The sequence below is a fragment of the Octopus sinensis genome, linkage group LG14, assembly GCF_006345805.1.
Source record: "Octopus sinensis linkage group LG14, ASM634580v1, whole genome shotgun sequence".
Taxonomy (NCBI): domain Eukaryota; kingdom Metazoa; phylum Mollusca; class Cephalopoda; order Octopoda; family Octopodidae; genus Octopus; species Octopus sinensis.
Genome location: NC_043010.1, coordinates 3,111,027 through 3,124,156, shown reverse-complemented (window position 1 = coordinate 3,124,156; position 13,130 = coordinate 3,111,027). Strand labels below are relative to the sequence as shown.

The following is a 13,130-nucleotide window of genomic DNA, read 5'->3' as shown; positions in this document are numbered from 1 at the left end:
AGCCACAAAAAGACACACACTAGGCATTCCATTCATTTCCCAGCTCAAAGAGGTGAGCCCCATCCAATGCTTGGGTTAGGGCACAGAACGCAACCCCCAATATCAGCAGTGGGGCCCAACAGCATGTGCTGGTATGTCCCTGCCGTATCATACTGGTTCCAGACCCCTTTGAGCCACATCAAATTTACTCATACATCCACAAATACTCTTCAAGCTTTCCTATCCTTTACAAACCCGCTCGCCTCTCTCACTCCAACACCACTAACCACCAAAGCTTTCCTCACTTCATCCATCAACACAAACTGAGGTCTGCCTCTGGTTTCTGCCTTCATCATCCTCCTTAAAATCTACTCCTTATCCATTGTCTCCATGTGGCCAAACCACCTCAACATTCGTCTATCCATTTTGGTTGTCAATTTTTCTCTAATTCCTGCTCCCCTTCACACCTCCTCATCCTCTCCATCCATGTCACACCAACCATAGCCCTCAAATATCTCATCTCAAACACATCTACTCACCTCCTTTCTGCATCTCTCAGCCCCACCCCCCGACTGCAACATACAACACTGTCGGCACAATCACGACCCCATACACACCTCTTTTAGCTTTCATACTCAACCTTTTATCTCTCAGCACACCTTTCACAACTCCAAGTCTCTTCCTCCCCTCCCTCACTCTATATCCCAATTCCTCAGCCACCCACCCCAGCCATCGTCACATATGATCCAAGGTACTTAAAAACACCCACCTCCTCTAACACCTCACCATTTATACTCACATCCATCCTACCAGACATTCCATCTCTTGAACATCTCATCACCTTACTCTTAGCTACTTTCACTTTCAGTTCCCTACTCTCAAAACACTCTTCCAAACTCCACCACCAGTCTCCTCAGTTGCTCTTCCAAATCCGCCACCAGTGCTCTATCATCAGCAAACAACAATTGACTCACTTGCCATTCTCTCCACTTTTTGCCCACCATTTGGTTTCCCCTACCAAAAGTTCTAGCATTTACCTCTCTCACCACACCATCCATATATAGATCAAACAGCCATGGAGACAACACACAACCTTGTCTTAAACCCACCTTCACATCAAACCACTCACCTACTTCACCACCCACCCTAATGCACACCCTACTTTCTCTATAAAAACTCTGTACAGCTCTCAACAATCCACCATCTACTCCTTACCTGCCACATTGCATCCCTAACCACATGGTCATATGCCTTCTCTAGGTCCATAAAGGCCCAATGCACATCCTTCCTTTTTACCAAAACCTTCTCACATCTGGCTTACCTTCCACTCCTAAAACTGCACTCCTCCTCCCCTAGTACACTTTCTGCCTGGTTCCTCGCCCTTACAATCAGAATTCTCCCATACAGTTTACCAACCATACACAACAGACTTATACCCCTAAAATTTCCATACTCACATTTATCCCCTTTCCCCTTTGTACAGTGGCACTATACAGGCTCTGCACCAGTCCTTTAGTATTCTTCCAGTCATATAACAAACATTCAATCGCTGTCATACATACTGCATTCTACTGGTTCCCCCCTGTGACTGGGTGGTGGGGACCGGTAGACTGCAGTTGCCATATTCCCTGAATGGCATAAGAGGTGACTACAAGGGGTGGGAGCAAGGGGACTGGGAATCCACTCCTCCTAGTAACTTCATATTCCTAAAGAGACAACAAGGAGTGACACATACATCTACATATATATATTCTTTTATTCTTTTACTTGTTTCAGTCATTTGATCGTGGCCAGGACTTATATTCTAAGCCTAGTACTTATCTATCGATCTCTTTTGCAAACTGCTAAGTTACAGGGACCTAAATACAACAACAACAGTTGTCAAGCAGTGGCAAGTGGACAAACACAGACACAAAGACCAACACATCATCATTATCATCATCATTTAATGTCCGTTTTCCATGCTGGCATGCTGGCATGGGTTGGATGGTTTGACTGAGATCCAGAGAGTCAGCGGCTGCACCAGATTCCAATCTGATCTGGCAATGTTTCTACATCTTGATGCCCTTCCTAACACCAACCACTCCAAGAGTGTGATGGGTGCTTCTTATGTGCCACTGGCACAGGAGCCAGTCAGGATGGCCTGGCAACGATCACATTTGGATGGTGCTTTGTACGTGCCACCAGCACAGGAGCCAGTCAGTGGGTACTGGCCTACACACACACACATATATATATGCATACATCGGGATCTTTCTTTCTTCTTTCTTCCTTCTCTTATGTTTCCGACGAAGAGCTCCGCTCGAAACGTCATACCCTCCTTCTTCCATTTTTCCTGAGCGCCTAATAATAATACTTTAATTGTTCCACGTGTTGTTGTTTTTTTTGTTTTCCCGTTTGGATTAACCTATATATATATATATATATATATATATATATATATAATATATATATATATATATGTAGATATATATATATATAGATATATACATACAGACAAACACACACACACACACATATAGATATATACATACATATAATATATATATATATATATATATATAAACACATATATACACATTAAAAATTAATAACACAATACATACATATGCATATATATACACACACACACACACGCACGTACACACACACACACACACACACAACAGGCGTCTTTCAGTTTCCATCTACCAAATCCACTCTCACGTCTTTTGTCAGCCCGAGGCTATAATAGAAGATACTTGCCCAAGGTACCCTGCAATGGGACTGCAACCACCAAACCCTGTAGTTGGGAAGTAAGCTTCTTATCACACACAGCCAAGATAAAAGATATATCTTTATATATATATCTTTTGACCTTTACTTCTTTCAGTCATTCAACTGCAGCCACCCAGGGGCACTGCTTTGAAGAACTCGAATGAAATGATTCAACACCAGTATTTATTTACACCAAACGACTAAGCTACATTAACGCTGATTGCCAAGCAGTAGTTGGGGACAGACAGACAGACACACACACATGATGTGCTTCTTTCAGTTTCCATCTGCCAAATCCACCCACAAGGGTTTGGTTTGCTTGAGGCTATAGAAGACACTTGCCTGGCTAAACCCAGAACCATGTGGTTGGGAAGCAAAGTCCTTCCCACACAGCCATATGTGTGTGTGTGTGTGTGTGGTGTTATATATGTACATATGTGTGTGTGTGGTGTTATATATGTATATATGTATATATGTATGTGTGTGTGTGTGTATGTGTGTGTGGTGTTATATATATTTCTTTTAATGCCCACAAAGGGCTAAACATTGACGGGACAAACAAAAACAAAGGGATTAAGTCGATTACATCAGCCCCAGTGCGTAACTGGTACGTTATTTATCACCCCCGAAAGGATGAAAGGTAAAGTCGACCTCGGTAGAATTTGAACTCAGAACGTAGCGGCAGACGAAATACTGCTATGCATTTCACCCAGCGTGCTAACGTTTCTGCCAGCTCTGTGGTGTTATATATGTATATATGTATGTGTGTGTGTGTGTGTGTAGGTATGTAAGTATATATGCCTTTGTGTCTGTGTTTCTCCGCCACCACTTTCCAACTGGTGCTGGTTTGTTTACATCTGCTGATAGTATAAATACCACACGTACAGAAAATAATCTGCTCAACTAAATCCCTTCAAGATGGTGCCCCAGCATGGTTGCAGTTCAAAGGCTTAAACAAGTAAAAGATAAAAAAATGTAATTAAATATAGCAATTTATTTATTTTTGTCTGGCCCACAAACAATTATGCCACTTACTATTAATCATAGAGCTGAGGTAAAATCCCTCCCAGGGAAGTGTTCTGAATACTAAATACACAGATAACAACGTCTCTGTCAGTTCAGGTTATCTAGGCAATTAGTAGACTAAGATTCCCCCTTGGGAATTTTTTTATATCTATGAATAACAAGCAAGGGAGCTAACTCCATTAAGACCAGCTAATTGAAATTTGTGGATAAATAGACTACATAGATTGACGTGGATTTGTGCCGGTAGAAACAGTCATATTTAGGTCTTATTGGATCTCATCAATGAAGCATATTCTAGTTAACAAGTAAAATTTGTGATGATCAATAGATACCAGTAATTAGTTTACGGCCATATCACTTTGAAAACACCGGTTCTCGTCCAATCACCGAAGTTAAGCAAAGTCGAGCCTAGTTAGTACTTAGATGGGTGACTGCTTGGGAAATCTAGGTGCTGTAAACGTCTTTCTCTCTTGTCCAACCCGTGCTAGCGTGGAAAACGGACATTAAACGATGATGATGATGATGATGATGATTATTTGCAGACACGGTTGTCTGGTTAAGAAGTATACTTATCAACCACATAGTTTCAGGTCCAATCTCACTGTGTCACACCTTGAGGATGGGCCTACTGCTATAGCTATGTGCTGACCAAAGCCTTGTGAGTGGATTTGGTAGTTAGGAAAATGTGTGAAGCCGGTTCTATAAATAAATATACATGTATATGTGTGGGGGGGTGCTTCTGCTGCCTTGTCATGACATCATGTGAGGGTTGAAAATATTCATCATTGTTGTATAAGCAGTATGCTTCATGTCTAATCTTCTATGAGAACAAGTGTGACCATGAAGCAGATGGGGGCTGGAAATAGGAACCGTATACAGCAGTAGACAATATGCTTCAACAAATTCAGTCTGACCCATGCCAGCAAGGAAAAGTGGATGTTATAAAAATGATGCCGATGAAAACGATATGTCCACCCATTTTCTCTGCCCCCTATTTCTGAAAGGGTCATGGAGAGAGAGTTCTCAGAAACAATCATCATTACGTTTCCCTGCTGGATTCCCAAAAGGGACCAATTGATACTACGGGTGTAATCCAACCATCTTCCTTGAGCTCTTCCCTGAGGTCTCCCACCAGACAGCTCAGCTTGAAGAATCTGTCTTCTAACTATATGTCCACAGCATGGAAACTGTGACTTCTCAATGTAGAGAAATAGTGACTTCACCTGAAGTGACACTTTGACTTTTCAGCTAAGTACCCTGTTGAGTAACGTTACAGCAAAGATCCTTAGGAGAAACCCCATTTCAGTGATAAAACTCTTTCAGTTATCATCCAATATTCATGACAACAGATGAGGTAAGACATGGAAATGATAATACTGAAAGCAACGAGCTAGCAGAAACGTTAGCACGCCGGGCGAAAAACGTAGCCGTATTTTGTCTCCCGTTATGTTCCGCCTACCAAATCCACTGACAAGGCCTGGGTCGGCCCGAGGGTATAGCAGAAGACACTTGCCCAAGGTGCAACGCTGTGGGACAGAACCCAGAACCATGTGGTTCGTTAGCAAGCTACTTGCCACACAGCCACTCCTACACCTATATATACATATATACATGGCTGTGTGTTAAGAAGTTTCCTTCCAAACCACATAGTTATGGGTTCTGTCCTACTGTGTGGCACCTTGGGCAACTATCTTCTATTATAGCCTTGGGCTGACCAAAGCCTTGCAAGTTGACTTGGCAGACGAAAACTGAAAGTAACCCATCATATATGTGTGTGTGTGAGCATCTGTGTGTATATATGTTATATACACACACACACTTATATACTCTTTTACTCTTTTACTTGTTTCAGTCATTTGACTGCGGCCATGCTGGAGCACCGCCTTTAATCAAGCAACTCGACCCCGGGACTTATTCTTTGTAAGCCCAGTACTTATTCTATCAGTCTCTTTTGCCAAACCACTAAGCAACGGGGACGTAAACACACCAGCATCGGTTGTCAAGCAATGCTAGGGGGACAAACACAGACACACAGATACATACACACACACATATATACATATATATATATACACATATACGACAGGCTTCTTTCAGTTTCCGTCTACCAAATCCACTCACTAGGCATTGGTCGGCCCGGGGCTATAGCAGAAGACACTTGCCCAAGATTCCACGCAGTGGGACTGAACCCGGAACCATGTGGCTGGTTAGCAAGCTACTTACCACACAGCCACTCCTGCGTAGATATATACACATATATTTATTCTCATCCATTGTATCACTGACGTTTTGTTCGCTCTTTGTCGCTCTAGCTTTCTATGTAGAACCTGCTTCTTTCGTTTGCCTCTCTTATCACTCTTGTCCAGTTCTCCACCCACTTTTTATGTTATTGAAAATAGAAAATTCATGCACCAGTGGTTTTGCCCCTCTTCATGTGTATTGATCGATCAGTTACAGACAAAATAGTTCAATATTTGAAAGCATATTTAATGCATAAACTATATTTATTTGATTGTATCAAATTTAGTCTTGCTGTAAAATGATTCACTGAATATGGAAAATTAAAAGAATAAAACTAGAAACGCAAGCTTTTTCAGCATCATTTGCAAAGTTGGAGCTGGTTTTGGGACACACTGTTCATTTTTTGAGGAAACATCTAAACCCATGGCATGACACATTCCAATCTTCTATTCTCTAATATATCTGTGTGTGTGTGTGTGTGTGTGTGTGTGTGTGTGAGTGTGTATGTGTGTGTGTGTGTGTGTCTGTGTGTGAGTGTGTATGTGTGTGTGTGTGTGTGTGTGTCGGTGAGTGTGTGTGTGTGTGCCTGTGAGTGTGTGTGTTGGTGTGTGTATGTGCACGTGTGTGTATGCAGCATGTGCATGTGTGTGCGTGTGTGCAAATGTGTGTATGTCTGTGTGTGTCTTTTATCTTTTATCTTTAAATCTTTCACTTGTTTCACTCATTAAACTGTAGCTATACTGAAGCACTACCTTGAAGAATTTTAGTCAAACAAATTGTCCCCAGTTCTTATTGTTGCTCACTTATTCTATCAGTCACTTTTGCTGAAATGCTAAGTTATGTGTATATAAGCACAGCAGCACTGGTTGTCAAGCAGTGGTGCTGGACAAACACAAACATACAACAGGCTTCTTTCAGTTTCTATCTACCAAATCCACACACAAGGCTATGGTTGGCCTGAGACCATAGCAGAAAATACTTACCCAAGGTGCCAAAATGAATTTCATCCACACTGCTGTGTCGTAATTTATACATAAACTCAATAATTTCATCTAAAGATATGTATATATGCATACATATATATATATACACACATACATACACATACATATATATATATATTCTTTTATTCTTTTACTTGTTTCAGTCATTTGACTTTGGCCATGCTGGAGCAGTGTCTTGAAGGGTTTTAGTTCAACAAATTGACATCAGGATTTATTTCTTAAGCCCAGTACTTATTTTATCGGTCTCTTTTGCTGAACTGCTAGGTTACTGGGATGTATACACACCAACACTAGTTGTCAAGTGGTGATGGGGACACACATACATAGATACATACATACATACACAGATACATACATACATACATACATACATACATACATACATACATATATATATGTATATGTATATGTATATGAATATGTGTATATACATATATATATATATATATATATATATATATATATATATATATATAATTGTTATCGCCATATTAATATGACATTCTTATAGATATAAGAATAATCGCTGCCATGGTCAGCTCCATGAGGCCACCGCCGTCAAGATAGCTATTGATACACGATCTGTATCCATTATAACCTTCGAACAAGGGAGGTCAGCCGCTTCACACTGCCAGACCGACAGCTACAGACGCGTTTCGGGGTATTGCCCCTTGTCAATGTAGCACAGTCAGACCCGCAGGTGTCGCCACTGACGTCTCTGTTCGAAGGCTTATATTTACCTAGTTTCAGCGATTATTCTTATATCTATAAGAATGTCATATTAATATGGCGATAACAATTAATTTCCAGTAAACGCTGCCATAATCTCTTTCATAGAGACTTAGTAATTTTAATATTTCTATATATATATATATATATATATATATAATATATATATATATATATATATATATAAATATAAACAGGCTTCTTTCAGCTTCTGTCAACCAAATCCACTCACAAGGCTTTAGTGGAAGACACTTGCCCACAGTGCCACACAGAGGTACTGAACCCAGAACCATGTGGTTGGGAAGCAAATCTTTTACCACACAGTCACACCTATATATACGTGTGTGTGTGTGTATTCAGGGTACACTGGGTAAATTGTCGTCATTTTATATTTTTGCTTTTGTGTAATTTTGCTGTACTGCTTGGCATTCATGCCGGAAGCTCCAATATGAACATTTCAGAGTGTTGGGTGTCAGAGACCCCAAAACATGTACCGCTAGGGATAAAAATCAAACATCCAGTCAACATCACGGTGTTTGGAGTGATCACTAGAGATGGCAAAGTTATACCTCCATTCATCTTCCCATACACTCAACACAGAAGCCTGTATCAATTTCTTCAACTCCATCACCTCTAAAATCTGGCCACCTAATTTCCCAAACTGCAATCCGCTTGATTATTATGTTTGGGGTGCAGTCGAGCGAGAGGCCAACAAAACTCCTTGTAACACCAGGCAAGGATTAGGACAGCATCCACCAACTTAAACAAGGAGACCGTCCAGAAGAGCTGCAGGAGATTCTAAAGTCATGTGGCTGAACCCAAAAGTGATTTTATTGAATAGATTTACTCTTTAATATTTCAAGATTTTTTTGTGTAATTTTGGTAAATATATCTGTTAAAATGGTATGTCAGTTTTATTTTCATTTTTGTGTAATCTGGACGACAATTCATTCACCACACCCTATCTGTGTGTGTGTGTGTGTGAAATTTTATGTCACCATTGCTGAACAGAAGTATCTGGTTACAGATTTCCAATGTGCAAATCCCAGCATTTCTGTCAGCAAGAGTGACAAGGAAGTATCTGTAACTCAGCACAGAACAAATACTGCAAGGGATTTTGTTTGTGAAGTATTAGTTTTTCACTTCCCTGGATGATTTTCACAGCCTTTGCTGATATACATCAGCAAAAGTTATGCACACACACACACACACTTGCACATATACCTGCACACTTGCACATAGACATGCACACTTGCGCATACACCCACCACACACAGGTATGTGCGTGCATTAATACATTTATTAATACAATTACTTTCATTTAAGTACGTATGCATCAAGATACTGATATGCATATATGCATGCACGTGTCTCTTTCTTCCCTCCTCTCTTTCATATACATACATACACACACACACAAACACACACACATATATACATACACATACATATACATATATACATATATGTATACGCACATATATACATACACAGATATGAAAACACATATATGAATATATACGCACACAGACATACACAGGCACTATAAATCTTCACACCCATATAAATGTGTGAAACTGTATCAACACTTACCAATTGATTATTTAGAACTTCTGTGCAACTACACAATATATTAGATTACTGCCATGATTTGTCACAAAGCATTTAGGCGTCTGTTCAGGTGTGATGGACATGCTATAATATAATATGTATATTTAAGTGTGTGTGTATATATATATATATATATATATATATATATATATATATATATATATATATATGTATATATATATATATATATATATATATATATGTATATATATATGTATATATATACATATATATAAAGATACATACATATATATTATATATGTTATATATATATATATATATATATATATATATGTACATGTGTGTATATTACAAAACAAAAATATGCAAGTAAATAAAAAAAAAATTATGCAGGGATAATACATTAATGCAAATATGATTTTGTTTGTAACCTAAGCTATAGGTAATCAATAAGTCAATTAGCCAACAACAATTCCTTTTAATAAAGGAACCATATGAAGCATGACAAGTACCGTAGTTCAATATGCAGAACAGTTGAAATGGAAGAAAGAAATGTGACTGCCAGTTTGATCTAATCGTGTCTGTGCAATATGGCATTAACGAATGCTTACAAGTTATTGTGTCTGGCCTTCTACTCAATGAACATAATTGCATGTTCCACGACCATATAGTATCAAAAGTGAACTGGGTCCAGCTGAGACTTGCATTTTCCAAAGTACGTCTTGTCTGTGGATTGCAAATAAAATGGTTCGCTGTATGTAATAGGGCTTTTTTGGAATATGGAATACGGAATACTTTGAGCTGGCTCAAAGGTCTTAAGGTGAAATCACTGTAGACATTTCTTTCTTCACTGAATAGTGTGTGACTTGTTTTCTTCCAGGTTCCATGCTAAACATTTTCGCTATGAGTGGTGGTGAGTTGTATTACAACTAATAGAGAAAGAGAGAGAGAGAGAAAGAAGGAGAGAGAATGAGAGAAAGAAGAGAAAAAAGATATGTTATTGCAGAGAAAGAGTGAATCTGAAAGCAAGATGGAATATTGCTAAGAGATAAGAGAACAGAAGGGAGAATAACTGGTATTCCCAAGAGATAAATGGAGAATGAGAATGCATTGTGTGTATGATGTATGTGAGCATATGTGAACATGCACACATATATGAATATGCATGTGTTTGGATGTCTGTGTGTGCATGTTTACATGGGTACACATAACATATATGCAACAACATCATACACACAATGCATAAAACTCCATCTATCGACATATGCACATATGTTTGAATATGTGTGTATGTGTATATATATCCCTCTCTCTCTTTCGGAGAGGCACTGAGCAGCTATACGCACACATACACACACGGCAGTAACTTCTGCCTACCGAATTCAATCACAAAGCTTCGGTCGACTCAGGGCTATAGTGGAAGACACCTACCCAAAGTGCCACGCAGTGGGACTGAACCCGAAACCATGTAGCTAGGAAGCAAGCTCCCTAACCACATATATATATATATATATCATCATCATCATCATCATCATCATCGTTTAACGCCCGTTTTCTGCGCTAGCACGGGTTGGACATACATAAAATATGCATTTATATGATATACATATATGTATATATTTTTATATGTCTAAATATATTTATGTATATATACTATATATATACATATATATACATGAGTGTATGTATGCATATAATAATGCATGTATGTCACTGGTATCATCTTCATAAATGCAAGATAAGCAATGTATACCAAAGTTATATATAAATAAGTGCAAATATCCAAACAGATTTTAATATAAATCTTTTATTACGATGAGAAACAGCTGGTAAGAAAGAATATATATTCTATGTACCTTCAAATGTATAGCAGAAGTCACCCTGATACACATAAATGTATATTGTGCATATATATATATGAATATATATGTGTATATTGTGTGTATATATATATATACATATACAGAAAAGTCGAATATATATATATATTAAATAAAGTATATATATACATATACAGAAAAGTCGAAAGATGAAAATGAGTGCTCAACACTGCACTCATTTTGAATTGAATTTCTTTATTTGTGAATTAAGAATACCATTGGCTTCATGTTAAGCAAAATAGGAAAATATCTTAATAGTCTAAGAATTTTTCAAGCCGATCACATGGAGGAATGGTATTTGTCTCCATTTTGGATATGTATGTGTGTGTGTGCATATGTATTCATAAATATAATAATAATAATAATAATAATAAACATTGTGTACAGTGCTCAGGTGCACTACAACTCATCTAAAGTGCATATATAATCAGGTGTAGTTTCGACGGATTTCGGAAAGCATGAGGGCCTTAAAGGATGCAGTGTCATGGCAGTCAACAACTGACACAGGCAGTTTATTCCATGCTTCACATATCTATGTGTGTGTCTCTCTCTTTATATATATATATATGTGGTCTGATCAATAAGTATCAAAACTGTTGCTATAGTAATGAATCTAAAGCATGGAGAGTAAAGCTGCTTGGTACAGATTGACTTTGAACTCTGCTGTACATGCACACCAAGTTTTAACGTTCTAGCTCATTTCTGCTTTTTACAGCAGTGCATAGAAGAAAGGTGTGTAGCATGTGATCACCGTATTGAATGTGACAGAGAAAGTTCAGCAGAGAATCTGCATCTAATTTTGCCAAAAGTTTGGGGATACCGGATTAGAGGCCTGTGCAAAGTTTTCAAAAAGTTTTTATCATTCTCAACACAATCAAGATCTTGTGCAGTTGACACCCTGAGTATCTTTTTGGTCAGCTGAAAGTAGTTTTGACACAAACTTGGCAGACATGCATCTCGTACCCAAATCCTCAGTGATAAGGGACTGAACTGCAACTAATCTGCATATCCTCTGATAACTCATTGATAGTAATTTGATGAAACCCCCTTACAGCTTTATGCACATCTGCAATGTTTCTCTCAGTTCTGATGGTTTCAGGTCTCCCAGAATGTTCATCAATATTGATATTTTTAATGGCCAGAAAAATCCGAATGACTCATACACCTGTGTGTGGCTCACACACTCCCCTCCATACACTTTCTGCAACATTTCATAGGTCTGTGAGCAGATATCACCATGACAGTTTTCACTGTCATGGTTAATGTGACAATCACATGCAATGCACCTTCCTTCCAAGCATTACTATAATCAGCAGAAGTGAGCTAGAACGGTAAAACTTAGTGTCCATGCACAGCAGAGTTCAAAGTCAATATATACCAAGCAGCTTCACTCTGTGTGCTTTACCTTCGCTACTATGGCAAGTCCAGATACTTATTGATTAGACCTTGTATACATATTTATGTATATATATATATATATAATAAAATATTAGGGAATAAATCCAAACTTACAGGGAAAAATCAGATTTAGGATTGAATCCAATTTTATAGTAAAATATTATATTATATTAAATTAGAGATAAAACCACTATTAGGCAAATCATACAATGAAAAACTTAAGCCAATACATAAGATTAATTAATTTATATTATTTTAAATATATATCAAAATTATTAAAAAAGATAATTAATATAACACTACGATCGTTTCATGGCTGTTCAATTCTTAAATTTTCGAGTTACAGTCATTCTTCAGGTGGTTTAAATATTTAAATTAGTGAGGTTTAATCAATGATTAAACCTCGCCAAGTTAATATTTAAACCACCTGAAGAATGACTGTAACTCGAAAATTTTAAGAATTGAACAGCCATGAAACGATTGTAGTGTTATATATATATATATATATAATATATATATATATATACATATATATATATATATA

The 13,130-nt window shown here is 38.0% G+C and overlaps 1 protein-coding gene and 1 non-coding gene across 6 annotated transcripts in view; both read left to right on the top strand.

Annotated features, from left to right (window-relative positions):
- LOC115219537 (protocadherin beta-15-like) overlaps nucleotides 1–13,130 on the top strand; it is a 177,645-nt gene that overhangs the window by 90,266 nt on the left and 74,249 nt on the right. The gene's annotated exons all lie outside the window — the stretch shown is intronic.
- Nucleotides 4,104–4,222, top strand: LOC115219552. The gene has a single exon (XR_003882325.1). It is a non-coding gene; the product is annotated as a 5S ribosomal RNA (ribosomal RNA).